Here is a 17589-nt window from a genome sequence, read left to right on the forward strand (position 1 = left end):
GTGAAAAGAAGATGTTTGCAGATATTTTAACATTCAGAAGGGAATGTTTGTACCCTCATTTCAGCATTGTTTTCTCAGGGAAGCTCTTTTTATTTAAGAAATAGGAGCTTTTAACTATACTTATTGTGGTAATCATTTTATAATATATGTAAGTCAGATAATTATACTATATACTTTAAGCTTATGCAGTGCCGTATGTCAATTATATCTCAATAAAACTGGAAAAAACAATCAAAAAGAGATAGGAACTAATAAGCTTTAGTGATTCAAATGAAAGATTCTGAAAAACACTGGTATATCCAGATCCCCTTGGGAAAGGTATAAAGGGATTAGAGCTGCTCCAGTAGCTTCACTCTGAGTGTTTGTGGGGGATAGTGTGTGTGTGTGTGTGTGTGTGTGTGTGTGCGCGCGCATGTGCGCGCACACGTGCGCGTGCTTGCACTAGCATACAAGCTGCACTTCCTGTGTGTTTCATGTCAGTGAAAGATGTATGCCATTCTTTGGGGCCTCACATATTTCTACTACCTGGTGTCAAACTCCCTGGGAAACTGATTTTAAAACAGAAGCTTTGTCTTTGGGAGCTGCTATAGAGAAGACCTGGAAACCTTTTAGCTATGTTAGGAGGTAGAATGGGATGGATGTGCCAGCAGCAGCTCCTTCTCAGAGGTTGTCACTATGTGCAAGTGTTGGCTAGTATTTAGCACCCACTCTGCTTGATGATGAAACACCAATACTGTCACACCTTCTCCAGAGCCCAAAAGGTATTGAGAAGACACTGCTGGCATCACTCAGGCTGAGAGGGATATCTTTTAGATTGGATTTCAGGGAGGAGCTGTGCTGGTGTTTGGGATGAGAGTTGCCACTTTCTCCATGTAATGGACAGCGTGCCAGCAGCCTCTGAATTAAGTCATAGAGATGTGAATCTGGAGAGTTTTTTAGAACATCACCTGGGTCACCCTGGCCTTTGTGCCGCTTATTGTCTTCCTAAGCCAGGTCAGATAGTGCCTGCATGACCTGATGGTTTTGCTTGAAGCTACTTTTCAAAAGACAAGATGTAGCTGTGTTCAAGTGTATACACAGAACACGTTCCAGTAGCAGCTATGAGTAAGTGTTGAATTATCCACATTTTGAATCTCTACATTGCTCCCCATCCACAACTCCCCCAAACACTGAACATGTTAAGAGCTGAGAGAGATTTTTTACCAGAGGGAACAGGGCAGGATATTCACCAGGTAGAAACTTTCAGAAACAGAAGTACCAGTCTGTAGGAGTGAATTAACCTAAAAATGTATTCCTGGGCTTCCCTGGTGGCGCAGTGGTTGAGAGTCCGCCTGCCGATGCAGGGGACACGGGTTCGTGCCCCGGTCCGGGAAGATCCCACATGCCGCGGAGTGGCTGGGCCCATGAGCCATGACTGCTGGGCCTGCGTGTCCAGGACCTGTGCTCCGCAACAGGAGAGGCCACAACAGTGAGAGGCCACAACAGTGAGGGGCCCGTGTACCGCAAAAAAAAAAAATGTATTCCTTTTACCATTGCTTTCCTTTTCCAATATACTTTGTGAGATCTGCTTAAAATTTTTGTTTTTGCAGACTTAAGAAAAGAAAACCAGAGCACAAAAAATTATGCACAAATGAGTTTATATAAAGGAACACATTCTCTTTGGGGTATTTATGGAAACATCTTTTCCAATCTCTAAAAATCTTTAGTACTAGCCTTGGAATGTTTTATTAATAAATTCTTTTGGTTTTTAATTAGTGATTTATGACATGTTTCCATTGTGTAGCCTTTGAATAATTACTTCACTTCCCTGACTTTCAGGTTCCTCATCTGAAAATGAGCACAGCAATGCACATTCTTGATAGGATTTTGGGGAAGAGTCACACAATCATTTTGTAAATTATAAAGCTCTCTAAACATTGCTAATTATTATTTTTATTCCACATGGTGATTTCATATGGACTAGATAAATTCCTGATTGAGTCAGATTCCCTCAAATTTAAATTAGACTGTTTTTATTAAAATTGTTCCAATATCCAAAAGTTTAAAAATAAATGCTTACAGCCTTACCTCAATTGAAAAGCTTAAAAAAAAAATACTTCGTCAAGTTCTTAATTCCTAATATTGTGAATTGTTAATTTCTATGAAATAATCTCAACTATGGCATGCCATTAACTAGCTTCCTCTGCCTTTTTAGAAACTTAAACTCTATCAATGATTTATTTTCCTTTTTTTTGTTGTTCCTTAGCAACAATGTTGCCTCTGTTCTGATGACAAGGTTTCCTAGAGAAATGTTTTTAAAAGACCCATTGCCGGTTGACACTTGTGAAGTAAGAGTTTGAGATACAAGATCTCCAAAGCTTTTGAAGCTGTAAAATATTTCTAAATGATCCATCAGAAGCATGGAAAAATTTTACTGTCATACCCCATGAATTCCATTTATGTGTGTCTTTTGTTATGTATTTGATTTTTCATTTTAATTTTTTAAACTTAAAAACGTGGATGAAATGACATTGATTTCTTATTAGAAATTATCTTTTTCATCCCTTTATTTTATTTAATTTCTTATAAACATATTTATCTTTTTGTTAAATGAAATCCTCACCACTCTGACAGAATTCTCTCTAACTTAGGTTGTCTTAATTGGAAGTACATTTGAAATCCTAAACCTTCATTTACCATTTAAGATGCAGGTATTGTGTGAGGTGCTGGGCTTGTAAAGATAAATCTGAACTTTCTGTCTTTAAAGAGCTCACATTCTAAAAGAGAGGGTAATTACTCAGTTCCAGGGGATCTGAAAAGCTCACATAACTTGAATACAAGAGTGAAGCCACTAAATACAGTTCAAAACTGACCTGCTCCCTTGCTTCATTTGGAAGCTACTCTTTTTGGAAATGGCTCATTGAACCCTTTGGTCTGTGAACTAGTCCTGGGTCCTGATTTTATATCATAGTTCCTGGTGAGGTAGGATCTTCTGGTTTGTAAAATAATTCAGGTACGTTGAAGATTAGAATATCCAATTACTCCCCGTTTCTTAAGTTCCTGACTTATAGACTTAGGGCTATCCCATATTGGCCCTAATGGGCTCCTGCTGGGGGTGGGGGATGGCACTGGGCCTGGGGCTGGGAAGGCTTCCATTCTGGCTGTCCTCTAAGGACTGTGTGGAGTGGCCTGAGTTGAAGGTGGTTGATTCTCACAGCTCACCGGGCAGCTTGCTGTAGCTGCAGGGACCATGGGTTTGAGTGGCCAATTTTTCCTCTGGTTGCCTGCCGTGGAATGTGTTTTCCCATAAAAACAGCATTTTAAGTCTGTGGTCAGGTTCCCAGACCAGCCTACAATAGCCTATTTAGCTGATAATGTAGCTGAGAGGCTGCTATTTGGCTAGACTGGGGACCAAACCACCACCTATTAACATTGTTTCTATTGGAAAAGCCATTCCAAGTTCTAAATACCAGTATAGAAGTGACATTTTGGAGCCCTACCTGTTTGTCAGTTGGGAGCTGCCAGTACTTGGAACTGGAGAGTTGAATCACCCTGCACTCCCGACTCCTGAAGGATGCCATTCTTTTGCCTAAGCCTGACCCCGTTGGCCCGTTTTCCTGTCTCTTACTGGCGCTGCCAGTACATTCAGAAGATACTATCTCCCTGGACAGAGCTCTTGGTCTGAGAACTTCTGGGAAGTGGTGAGAGTCATGGTTTCAATTCCCTTTTTCTTCTGTGGGTGGTAAAGAGGTGGAAAGGGACCAGTTGGAACTTGGGAGCAGTGAATTCCATAGACACCATCCTGGGCCTGCCTGTTCTGGATCACCTGCTTACTTTACTTGTTTGTATTTCAATCATCTCTAGAATTTTGCCCACCCTTTACAAAAGTACAGTATAGCTTTGACTTGAGTAAATGGAGCAAATATCCCAGTCTAAGACAATATCGTTGCTAGTCTTGAACTCATAGGTAAATCCAAGGGATTGCAGAGTTCTGGGAAGCAGTTCTTTAGAGGCATCATGTGTTTATGTGATACCACTGGTTAAATCCTCGTAGAGGCTGGAGAGATGCAATTTTGAGACACACTTTTTTTTTTTTTTTTGTCTGTCTTGAGGAAATCCCTCCTCATCCTTATAGAATCAAATAGTAAAGTTTCAACTTCATAAACAAATAACACCTCTCCCCATGTTTAGATGGGAGTCCCTTTTGTACACCCAACTGGGGGTATGATGCCAGAGGGCCAGACAAAGATCCCTTGCTTTAGAGAGAAGTAGGTCTAGTGCAAGTTTACTACGACAGCAAGTTAGTCAAACCATTGCCTTTAGAAGCTTACGAGGCCGCACAGGTTATTTAGTAGTCTGTGCAGACTTTTGTGTTCTCAGTATTGTGCAATCCACAGTACCAGAGGCGGAAAGTGCCCCACGTATCAGTGGAATTAGGACTTGCTTCACACATCCATGTGCTTCTGGTCTTCATGGTTCAATCTCTAGTTTCCTGTTCCAGTGCACCCTGTGGCTTTAAATTCTTCCTTTTTTATTTCAAAGAAAAGCACACACATGCACATGCTCCAGTCACCTACAAAAGATTCCAACCGGATTTAAGTTGGCCGCCACTCCAAAATGACCTCCCGAATTTGGGGAACTGCCTTGGCAGCTCTCTGTTTCCTTAGCTAAGAAAGGCTGAGGGTGTGTGTGTGTGTGTGTGTGTGTGTGTGTGTGTGTGTGTGTGTCCTCGATATGGTGACCTAAATTCTTTGGCTCTTAAGTTCTTGAGCTGTTTCTTCTGATCAACACAAAATTCCCACAAAAAACACAACTTAGGGTATACAGCAAATGAAACTGTGGAGGCCACACCCTCTCTGTGCTGTCCGGGGCTGAGTTACCCTGATCACCGTGGGAAAAGCCTCCGTTCAAGCAGCACATCTGGAGGAACGTCTCAAGGCTGCCTGGTGAGCTTTGTGATGGTTGTCTTTTGGAATTGGCCACACATCACATTCTGGCTCCATCGATGACTTTGATCAGTCACAACAACCTGCCCTAAGAAAATACACTTAAAACTTTTGTTGAGTTGAGTTGCCTTTGGGATTTTTGATTTTCTTTTGCTAAATAAATAAGTAGAATCAGATATTTATATATGAGTGTTTTCTCTACATTGGTTTTGTATTTTCTCGAAGGAAATATATTGATCCCTGAGTTATAAACATTGATAACTTCACTGTTTAGAATAAATTAATGATCAGAATATCAGCAAAATAATCAAGGCATGAAACCATTATGCATTACTGTTTAACTGTCTATAACCTTTCAAATAAGCAGGAAATATTCTTCCCTTAAATAGGTTCACTTATAACAAATAGTTCTATTAGTTCTCCATGTTGGTGGCATTTACAGATGGCCTATTTATGACACCAAAGTTCATCTTTGTTAATTGTGCTTTGTACTTACTAAGGCATTTAGTCAGTGTTATCTTGTGTGCTTCTAAATGGACTCCAAGATATTCTAGGCCTAACAAGCATGGTTTCTCTGCTTCAAAAACTGTTAGCCTGGGATCAGAGGGGCTGGGGGCAGGTTTCACAGATGAGACTCTAGACATAAAATTATTCAAAGTATATAATTGTAATATAGCATGTGTAGGTTTATGAGAAGTGTGTCTGGAATTGTGTTGGTAGGTTGAAACATGGTGGGATTAATCAGGGAGGAGGGATTAACACTCTGCGGGGGGAGGGGGAATGGAATTATACATTAAAAGGGAAAGATAGAAGAGCTAGTATAAAGATGGAAGAAGAGTTTAGATTTCGTGTGTGTGTGTTGGAGGAGGGGGCTTGTGCCTGACAGGCCACTGAGTCGGTGAAGAGAAGAAGCAGGGCAGGAGAGTGGAAGTTGATGGTGATGAGAGTGGGCAGGTAAGACAGGCCTACCTGGTGGGGATCTGAAGCCAATAGTGAGATGTTTAACATTTTACAGAGAGTAAAGATCCATCTCTGGATCGGAGGAGAACAGAATTAAGCATGGTGAACATGAAAACATGCTTAGCTCCATTGTCCTAACGGAGAAGAGAGGAACTAGGAAGCCAGGAAAAGCAGAATGTAGTGTTAGTCCAACAGTGAAACACCAGGATTTGGACAAGGGATTTGCTTACGGAGGTAGAGAATTTAAGAGTAGTTTCAGCAGTGGGATGAAATAAAACTAGTGACCCCTCTTAGCGACTGGGAAACATCAAGTTATAATTCAGAGAGTCCCCTTCCATGCTTACCCTGGATGATGAGGCTAAGCACCCTTGTTCTGGGCTCCGTTAGCTCCCCAGGCAGACCTTGTTGTCAGTGTTTTACCTGTCATATTGACAGGCTTTGCGTACGGGTCCATCTTCTTTCGAGAGCAAAGACTATGTCTTAGTCAGTTTTGGGGGAATGTAACAGTTTGTTTATAATTGCATAGTAAAAATATTATTGTTATTTTACTTTTTAATAAACTTTTAATTTTAGAACAGTTTTAGATTTACAGAAAAATCACGAGGATAATACGCAGAGTTCCCATATATCCTGGACACAAATTCCTCTGCTGTTAGCCTCTTATACTAGTTTGATACATTTATTACAGTTAATGAACCAATACTGATATATTTTTGTTAACTAAAGTCCATTCTTTATTCAGCTTAACTGATTTTTTAACTGAATGTCCTTTTTTATGTTCAGGATACCACATTACATTTAGTTATCATATCTTCTTAGGCTATGACAGTTTCTCAGACTTACCCTATTTGTGATGACCTTGACAGTTTTGAGGACTGTCGGTCAGGAATTTTGTAGATTATCCCTTAATTGGGATTCTTTTGGAAGGAAGTCACTATGCACAGCTCACACTTAAGGCGTAGGGAGTTATGCATCACCTTGTTGAAGGCAGAGTATCTACATAAATGATTTGGAATTTGCCAGCACAAGAGATTTCTCTCTTTTCTACCATTTATTTATTTATTCAATTATCTATTTATCAGTCTGGACTCATGGACATTTATTTTATACTTTGGATTATAATCCAATACTACTTTTGTTATTTTGTTACTTAAATGGTTCTAGCTTTGGCCACTGGGAGCTCTTGATTTGGCTCCTGTATCCCTGACATGTCCCCATCATGGTGGGTATTTGTTTCTTTGTTTGGCACTTTCTTACTTTCTTTACTTTCTGTCGCTACAAGATGCTCCACGCTCACCTTGTACATTTCTTGCCCAGTCCTGGAGTCAGCCATGTTTCCCAGGAGCCCTGGTTCCTTTTATTGGAGAATGGTATTAGAAACCAAGTGTTAGGTCTGGGTGTTAGGTATACTCGTCTTAGTCACTTTTATTTATCTAACACACTGCCTAACACATAATAGATTCTCACTAAATAGATTCTCACTAAATATTGTTGAGCGGCTTTGTGTTGGTGGACAAGATGATGATTCATGTGCCCTGTTGTGTGCTCAGCAGTGAACTTACTGACTACACAGGAAGATAAGTTATGTGATTTTGGATACCTTGAGTTTGAGGTAGTCACAGAACATTTGATTCTAGATGTCCTGATAGTAGGAAGTGAAGAGAGAAAGAGAGGGGGAGGAAGAAAGGGAAGGAAGGAGGAAAGAGAAGAGGAGGGAGGGAGGGAAGGAAGTCTTGAGAAACAGACAGACATGGACTTTGGAGGAAAGGATGATGGAGTCACCAATCTACCAGAGACGGGAGAGAGCAAGAAGGGGATAAAGCTCCTGCAAACCACAATACGAATGGTTCTTCTTCTTGTTCCTTTGGAGATCATTTTAATTAAGAAACACTGCATGAGGTAGGTTAGAGAGGTTGGCCGGCTGGCTTGAGTCTTCAAAGGAGAAAACCAGGATTGTCTGTGTCCCAGCCAGTGTTGACTCAGACAATCCAGAAATGAGTCCCTGGGTCTGGAGAGCCTGGCTGAAGCTTGAGGAGGCCCTGGAAGCTGTCTTCACTACCGGGGTTTGAAGTTTCACTACTTGACTTGTTGTGAGTGGCAGATGGGCTGGAACAGTCACATGTGATGTTCAGATCACTGCTGGGAGATGTGACCTCTGCCTTTGGCTGTGAAGAGGGCCAGAATACAGGAAATAAAATAAGGGGGTAGTGTTTGCAAAGTTTATTGAAGCAGTGGATCCCTTTATCAGATAGCACTCATGGTTTTTCTTTTTACCTTGATAAAACTTGTCAAAGAACTAATAAAATAACGATGTGTGGTTCACAGTATATGTAGCTCATTTGTGTTTTTTCATTATGTATCTCATTTTTGACAGTGAAAGTTATGATTATTTTTAAACTCTGAAACTGTGGGATATTAGGATGTTTACCTTGAGACATGTTACATGGGCATTTGGGCACCCATCATTATGTGGGAGGCATATGCTTTTTGATACCCCTCCACGCTTATACTCAAGAGGGCTAAATCGTAACTTTTCTGCCTAAAGGTCAAAAAAGCAGGCAACTCACAGAGCAGGGTCCATCTCATTAACCTTTACCTAATGCTTGTTATTCTCCTTGCCCAAGGTTTTATCACTTCACAAGCTGAGAAACTCATGCATATGAAATAAGAGCCCCTTGAATTTGTCTTTATTACCCTGGTCGTGTTTGAAAAGGAGTTTGCACTTGGGATAGGAAGCAGAAAGGCTCCCTTGCTGAAAGACAGGCCAGACTCGCAGAAGTGGGTTGGCTAAGGAATGTGGACACACTGCAGACATCTTGCACTGAGGCTAATTCTTGCAATGATGTGGTCATACGTGGTAGAGCCCAGCTGTTTGCTCCATTGAGAGGGGCTTTAGCTAGCCCACACAATCTCTGAGTGCTGTGTCTGAACTGGATCCAAATATCCAGCCTGCTGAGGCTCACCCAGCCCCCAGAGTGATTGGAGTTGGCTTATTACAGAGCACAACATTCAAAGCAACTGGTAAGAAAAGTTACAGACAAAGACTTAGTAATTGAAAAAAATGTGACGTATAGCAGTAAAGTGGAATCTAAACATATTTTCTCCCTCCCCCCATAAACTATTAAGATACAGGTAAAAACCGTTTATGCTTAATCTTTGGTCCGTTGATGGACATTTTGTGATTTTTGTTATCCATGCCACCAGGAATGCTACTGGGTGAATATCATCATCTCCCCTAAATACATCTTTGCCTTAACGTAGGGATTAAGACAGTGTACTCTAGAATAAGACTTCCTGAGTTCAAACTCCATTCTCTACTTCCAAGCTATGGGACCTTGGCTAATTTGTTAAACCTTACTTTTAAAACGGTAATAGTAAGGTTTAGCTCAAAGAGTTTCTATGAAGATGAAATAACGTATCTTTAGCACTTACTATATCTTTTCCCTTTGAATTTTACCTTTAATTTGTAGAATGCCACTGCCACTTGCATGGAGCTTTATCTCTGACTTTTTTTTGGTGGTGGGTTGGTAGGTATGGCGGATGAAGTGAAAAGGAAGAAGAAGAGGTATGATTGCTACACTTTGATTTACACAAAAAAGTAACTCCATTAATGATTTGTCTTCTTTGTTAATGATTTTCATGCTGAAACCTTAGAGTAAAATCTTTTAGAATGGAAATCATCCAACTCGTCTACTTTAGACTTTACATAGCTTAGAACTTTCCAACTTAAATAAGACATTCATTTATTTCTAGAATTAAAGGTGTTTTTTTCTGTGTGTAAGTAGAACAAATGCTACCCAGCTTGTTTGAACATGTTCTGTTAGTTTGCAGTTCTCAAAACCAAAGTCAGCAGAGGAGAAATCTTACATCTTTCTAATACTTTGCATTAAGCCACAAGACGTAGTAGTATTTAGTGTTGTTGAAGAATGAATGGAAACGAGATTAAAGCAATTGTCATTTGACGATGTTGGTTGAAATTAAATAATATATTAGGCTTTCCCTGGTGGCGCAGTGGTCAAGAATCCACCTGCCAGTGCAGGGGACTCGGGTTCGAGCCCTGGTCTGGGAAGATCCCACATGCCTCAGAGCAACTAAGCCCTTGCGCCACAACTACTGAGCCTGCACTCTAGAGCCTGCGAGCCACAACTACGGAAGCCTGTGTGCCAGAAGCCCGTGCTCCGCAACAGGAGAAGCCACCTCAAAGAGAACTCCGTGCACCGCAGTGAAGAGTAGCCCCCGCTCACCGCAACTGGAGAAAACCCTCACACAGCAACGAAGACCCAACGCAGCCGAAAATAAAATTAATTAATTTAAAAAATATATATATATTACTTATTAAAAAGGGAATAGTTATTAAACTCAAAAAAGTCAGAGCATGCAAACAAAATAAATCATAATTCAACATTATATAGAATTTTAAGAAATTCAGTGAAATGAAAATGTGATAACTAATGAAAGGGAGCTGTGAATGCCTCATTCTAATGAAGCAGAAAGCACCTGTTTATGAGATAAGAAGTTCATACTTTTAAAGTAAAATTGTTGCTTTAAATAAAAGATGATGATTCATTCAATGAATGAATCCAGAATCTACTGTGTATCAGGAGACAGAGATGTAAAAATAAAATGCCTGCTCCCAAAGCACTAAAAATCTACAGGAAACTTAACTAAAAATTACAGTGTACTATGAAAAGTGATGATAGAGGGTGTTTTAGAAACTCAGAAGAGGAGCTCCCAAAGGTGAAGGTAAGATTGGAAAATCTTCCTAGAAAAGAAGGTGCGAGGATTAGGAAACAAGATGGCGGAGTAGAAGGACGTGCTCTCTCTCTTGTGAGAACACCAGAATCACAACTAGCTGCTGGACAATCATCGACAGGAAGACACTGGAACTCACCAAAAAGATACCCCACATCCAAAGACAAAGGAGAAGCCGCAATGAGACGGTAGGAGGGCTGCAATCACAGTAAAAGCAAATCCCATAACTGCTGGGTGGGTGACTCACAGACTGGAGAACACTTATACCACAGAAGTCCACCCACTGGAGTGAAGGTTCTGAGCCCCACATCAGGTCTGGCAGGTCTGGCAATGGGAGGAGGAATTCCTAGAGAATCAGACTTTGAAGGCTAGTGGGATTTGATTGCAGGACTTTGACAGGACTGGGGGAAACAGAGACTCCAATCTTGGAGGGCACACACAAGGTAGTGTGCGCTTCGGGACCCGGGGGAGGGAGCAGTGACCCCAGGGGAAACTGAACCAGACCTACCTACTAGTGTTGGAGGATCTCCTGCAGAGGCGGGCGGTGGCTGTGGCTCACCCTGGGGACAAGGACACTGGCAGCAGAAGTTCAGGGAAGTATTCCTTGGCGTGAGCCCTCCCAGAGTCCACCATTAGCCCCACCAAAGAGCCCAGGTAGGCTCCAGTGTTGGGTTGCCTCAGGCCAAACAACCAACAGGGAGGGAACCCAGCCCCACCCATCAGCAGTCAAGCAGATTAAAGTTTTACTGAGCTCTGCTCACCAGAGCAACAGTCAGCTGTACCCACCACCAGTCCCTCCCATCAGGAAACTTGCACAAGCCTCTTAGATGGCCTCATCCACCAGAGGGCAGACAACAGAAGCAAGAAAAACTACAGTCCTACAGCCTGTGGAACAAAAACCACATTCACAGAAAGATAGACAAAAGGCAGAGGGCTATGTACCAGATGAAGGAACAAGATAAAACCCCAGAAAAACAACTAAATGAAGTGGAGATAGGCAACCTTCCAGAAAAAGAATTCAGAATAATGATAGTGAAGATGATCCAGGACCTTGGAAAAAGAATGGAGGCAAAGATCGAGAAAACGCAAGAACAGAGACCTAGAAGAATTAAAGAACAAACAAACAGAGATGAACAATACAATAACTGAAGTGAAAACTACACTAGAAGGAATCAATAGCAGAATAACTGAGGCAGAAAAATGGATAAGTGACCTGGAAGACAGAATGGTGGAATTCACTGCTGTGGAACAGACTAAAGGAAAAGGAATGAAAAGAAATGAAGACAGCCCAAGAGACCTCTGGGACAACATTAAACGCAACAACATGTGCATTATAGGGGTCCCAGAAGGAGAAGAGAGAGAGAAAGGACCCAAGAAAATATTTGAAGAGATTATAGTCAAAAACTTCCCTAACATGGGAAAGGAAATAGCCACCAAAGTCCAGGAAGTGCAGAGAGTCCCATACAGGATACACCCAAGGAGAAACACGCCGAGACACAGTAATCAAACTGGCAAAAATTAAAGACAAAGAAAAATTATTGAAAGAAGTAAGGGAAAAACGACAAATAACATACAAGGGAACTCCCATAAGGTTAACAGCTGATTTCTCAGCAGAAACTCTACAAGCCAGAAGGGAGTGGCACGATATACTTAAAATGATGAAAGGGAAGAACCTACAACCAAGATTACTCTACCTGGCAAGGATCTCATTCATATTCGATGGAGAAATCAAAAGCTTTACAGACAAGCAAAAGCTAAGAGAATTCAGAACAACCAAATCAGCTCTACAACAAATGCTAAAGGAACTTCTCTAAGTGGGAAACACAAGAGAAGAAAAGGACCTACAAAAATAAACCCAAAACAATTAAGAAAATGGTCATTGGAACATACATATCGATAATTACCTTAAACATGAATGGATTAAATGCTCCAACCAAAAGACACAGGCTTGCAGAGTGGATACAAACACAAGACCCATCTATATGCTGTCTACAAGAGACCCACATCAGACCTAGGGACACATATACACTGAAAGTGAGGTGATGGAAAAAGATACTCCATGAAAATGGAAATCAAAGCAAAGCTTTAGTAGCAATACTGATATCAGATAAAATAGACTTTAAAATAAAGAATTTTACAAGAGACAAGGAAGGACACTACATAATGATCAAGGGATCAATCCAAGAAGAAGATATAACAATTATAAATATATATGTACCCAACAGAGGAGCACCTCAATACATAAGGCAAAAAAATTGCAGAGGAAGGAACACTCCCAAAATCATTCTATGAGGCCACCATCACCCTGATACCAAAACCAGACAAAGATACTACAAAAAAAGAAACAGACAAATATCACTGATGAATATAGCTGCAAAAATCCTCAACAAAATACTAGCAAACAGAATCCAACAACACATTAAAAGGATCATACACCATGATCAAGTGGGATTTATCCCAGGGATGCAAGGATTCTTCAATATACGTTAATCAATCAATGTGATAAACCATATTAACAGATTGAAGAATAAAAACCATATGATCATCCCAACAGATGCAGAAAAAGCTTTTTACAAAATTCAACACTCATTTATGATAAAAACTCTCCAGAAAGCATAGAGGGAACCTACCTCAACATAATAAAGGCCATATATGACAAACCCACAGCAAACATCATTCTCAATGGTGAAAAACTGAAAGCATTTCCTCTAAGATCAGGAACGAGACAAGGATGTCCACTCTCACCACTATTATTCAACATAGTTTTGGAAGTCCTAGCTACAGCAATCAGAGAAGAAAAAGAAATAAAGGGAATGCAAATTGGAAAAGAAGTAAAACTGTCACTGTTTGCAGGTGACATGATACTATACATAGAGAATCCTAAAGATGACACCAAAAAACTACTAGAGCTAATCTATGAATTTGGTAAAGTTGCAGGATACAAAATTAATGCACAGAAATCTCTTGCATTCCTATACACTAATGATGAAAAATCTGAAAGAGAAATTAAGGAAACACTCCTACTTACCATTGCAACAAAAAGAATAAAATACCTAGGAATAAACCTACCTAGGGAGACAAAAGACCTCTATGCAGAAAACTATAAGCCATTGATGAAAGAAATTAAAGATGATACCAACAGATGGAGAGATATACCATGTTCTTCGATTGGAGGAATCAAGAATGTGAAAATGACGGTACTACCCAAAGCAACGTACAGATTCAACGCAATCCCTATCACATTACCAATGGCATTTTTTACGGAACTAAAACAGAAAATCTTAAAATTTGTATGGAGACACAAAAGACCCTGAATAGCCAAAGTAGTCTTGAGGGAAAAAAACGGAGCTGGAGGAATCAGACTCCCTGACTTCAGACTGTACTACAAAACTACAGTAATCAAGACAATATGGTACTGGCACAAAAACAGAAACATAGATCAATGGAACAAGATAGAAAGCCCAGAGATAAACCCACGGACCTATAGTGAACTAATCTATGACAAAGGAGGCAAGGATATACAATGGAGAAAAGACAGTCTCTTCAATAAGTGGTGCTGGGAACACTGGACAGCTACATGTAAAAGAATGAAATTAGAACACTCCCTAACACCATACACAAAAATAAACTCAAGATGGATTCGAGACCTAAATGTAAGACCAGACACTATAAAACTCTTAGAGGAAAACATAGGAAGAACGCTCTTTGACATAAATCACAACAAGATCCTTTTTGATCCACCTCCTAGAGTAATGGAAATAAAAACAAAAATAAACAAATGGGACCTAATGAAACTTCAGAGCTCTTGCACAGCAAAGGAAACCATAAACAAGATGAAAAGACAACACTCAGAATGGGAGAAAATATTTACAAACAAATCAATGGACAAAGGATTAATCTGCAAAATATATAAACAGCTCATGGAGCTCAGTATTAGAAAAACAAACAACCCTGTCCAAAATTGGGCAGAAGACCTAAATAGACATTTCTCCAAAGAAGAGATACAGATGGCCAAGAAGCACATGAAAAGCTGCTCAACATCACTAATTATTAGAGAAATGCAAATCAAAACTACAATGAGGTATCGCCTCACACCAGTCCGAATGGGCATCATCAGAAAATCTGTAAAACAACAAATGCTGGAGAGGGTGTGGAGAAAAGGGAACCATCTTGCACTGTTGATGGGAATGTAAATTGATACAGCCACTATGGAGCACAGTATGGAGGTTCCATTAAAAACTAAAAATAGAATTAGCATATTACCCAGCAATCCAACTACTTCGCATATACCCAGAGAAAACCATAATTCAAAAAGACACATCCACCCGAATGTTCATTGCAGTACTATTTACAATAGCTAGGACATGGAAGCAACCTAAATGCTATCGACAGACGAATGGATAAAGAAGATGTACATATATACAATGGAATATTACTCAGCCATAAAAAAGAATGAAATCTGGTAATCTGTAGAGACGTGGATGGATCTAGAGACTGTCATACAGAGTGAAGTTAAGTCAGAAAGAGAAAAACGAATATCATATATTAACACATACATGTGGAACCTAGAAGAATGGTACAGATGAACCGGTTTGCAGGGCAGAAATTGAGACACAGATGTAGGGAACAAACGTATGGACACCAAGGGGGGAAAACCGCGGTGGGGTGGGGATGGTGGTGTGCTGCATTGGGCGATTGGGATTGACATGTATACACTGATGTGTATAAAACTGATGACTAATAAGGATCTCCCGTATAAAAAAAACCGGTAAAATAAAATTAAAGAAAAAAAATAAATAAAGGATGATGATCAAAGTATAACAGCACATATTTAAGAAATTAACAGTTATAGATGAGCATTAATTGAGAAAGCAAAAGAACTCTCTACTTCCCCAGATCCTCATCTCTTAAGGCAACCAGTTTTAACCATCTCTGTTTTTAGTTCTTCTCACATTTATCCCCATGACACCATGTTCTGTGTTTGTGCTTCTATGTCTAGATTTAAATAGTACCTATTGGCTTCTTGCCATGAAAGATGGGGACATAGCTCACTTAGATCTATACCTTTTACTCTCTCTTCTCCTTCTAATTTTTAAAATAATTATAGAATGACTTTTAGCCATTCTATAATCATTTCGTACTTATAAACATTATATATCTAAACCTCTATTTCTTGGATCAATTGCTTTATTTCTCTCCACACCTTTCCTTCCAACTCGTTTCTTGATTTATGATACATAAAGGTTTAAAATATTTACATTTTGTTTTGTAACCATTGTAAATTGTAACATCTTTCATGTTTTGTCTGTAGGTTGATTCTAAAGGTTGAGGAAACAATAAAGCATGTCTATATTATTGTGATTTTTCATGTACCTTGGAAAATCTTTTGAATATCTTGCTTTGCAGGACTGTTAGGACTGATCCTGGACTCTTTTTCTTAGCTTTTTTACCCTGCTGTATGTGTTGTTACTCCATAAATACACTCCTTGTCAGACAATATATCCTGATTTTTGTCTGAAAAACATAGTTACTCCAACAGCAGACACCCTACAAAGGCTTAGGGATCCTCTGAAGTTATTCCAGGGTTTGATTTGGGGTTGGACTGAATCCAGTGGAGTTGTTGTAATGGGCTGTTGGTGGGGAAGGTTTGAGGTGGTTGACTTTGGCCTGGATTGTCATTTTAGATTGAGGGAACTTTTATGAAGCTTGGGTGTCCTCCTGCCCCAGCCTTCTACCCTATCTTTTCCTCTCACTCCCCTTTCTAAGATTCTGAGTTGCCCTAGGAAGTTCTGGGCACTCTGAACTGAAGCTTGGGGCACTGCTTTGTCACAGGAGGGAAAAAGAATTGAGAGCCTTTGGCTTAGAATTCCTAATAAAGTCTTTCTCTCTTCCTTAATCTCTTATGGTTCCTTTGGCTGAGTAGCTAATTTAGGTCAGAAGATGATTCCACGATGCTGCTGTGTGGTTTCATTGTCCTTTTCATATGTAAGCTTTTCATGTTCATTATTTCATCTGATACACACACACACACACACACACACACACACACACACACAATGTGGACAAGGCAGACATTTCATTATCCCAGTTGTAGAGAAATAAAATAAGGCTCAGAGAGGTCCTAACGTCATGCACATATTAAGCCTCTATCCAATCATTTTCTGTCTAGCCTTGGAGAAGCCTTGGGCTGTTGGGTATGGATTTGGGGCCCTCTCCCTGGCTTCTCCATCCTTCTTCCTATTTCTTTTTCTGACCTCAGCATCAGTTGGTCTGAAGTGTACATTTTTCCCTGCAGAGTATTCCAGGTTCTCTGGGGCTGTAAAGAGAGTACAGGACAGGGCAAAGACTTTACCTCACTTCCCAATCCTGCATTTGGTTAAAGTAGTGAGTTCAGAGGAAATGCAGGAGGGTTCTGTGCATATACAGGTATGCATTTTAGCTCTGCAGTTGTTCTTAAAGGCTTATACTTATGGGACTACAGTATTTATACCAGCAAGCCTTGGAATAGCTCCTAGTTTGTGAAATTGATTGCAAAACCTTTGACCTGCCTTATCAGCCCCTGAACTCGAGGAACTGGCATCAAGGTTTAGGCCCTCAGACGTGGCAAAATGAAATGAATGAATGGTTTCTTTTGGGTCTCTGTGTGTTATACCCTCTGCCTTTAGTTTCCAGTGTAAAATTTGTTAGATCTTTACCCAGTTGCTCCCTTAAATTGTTAAATAGGATCATTTGGATCCTGAATGTATCATGAATGGAGGCTTTGCTCCAAGACACGTGATGAACTGTAAGCAGGGAAGCCAGAGTGACATTGGCTTTATTTTCCTGTAACTGCTGGTATCAACTATGTTTCCAAATTTTGGCTAAAGAAATATTTACATGTTTTGGCTTTTTTTTTTTTTTCTGACTAATGTCAGAGTGTACATTCCTGTAATTCTGGTGAAAGGAAGAATGT

The 17589-nt window shown here is 40.1% G+C and overlaps 1 protein-coding gene across 1 annotated transcript in view; it reads left to right on the plus strand.

Moving 5' to 3' along the window:
* Positions 1-17589, plus strand: part of FBN1 (fibrillin 1) — a 253200-nt gene that overhangs the window by 17261 nt on the left and 218350 nt on the right. The window lies entirely within an intron of this gene.

Source organism: Delphinapterus leucas, chromosome 2, assembly GCF_059928025.1.
Source record: "Delphinapterus leucas isolate spDelLeu-1000000601 "Yukka" chromosome 2, BTC_Dleu_Yukka2, whole genome shotgun sequence".
In the NCBI taxonomy this organism is placed as follows: domain Eukaryota; kingdom Metazoa; phylum Chordata; class Mammalia; order Artiodactyla; family Monodontidae; genus Delphinapterus; species Delphinapterus leucas.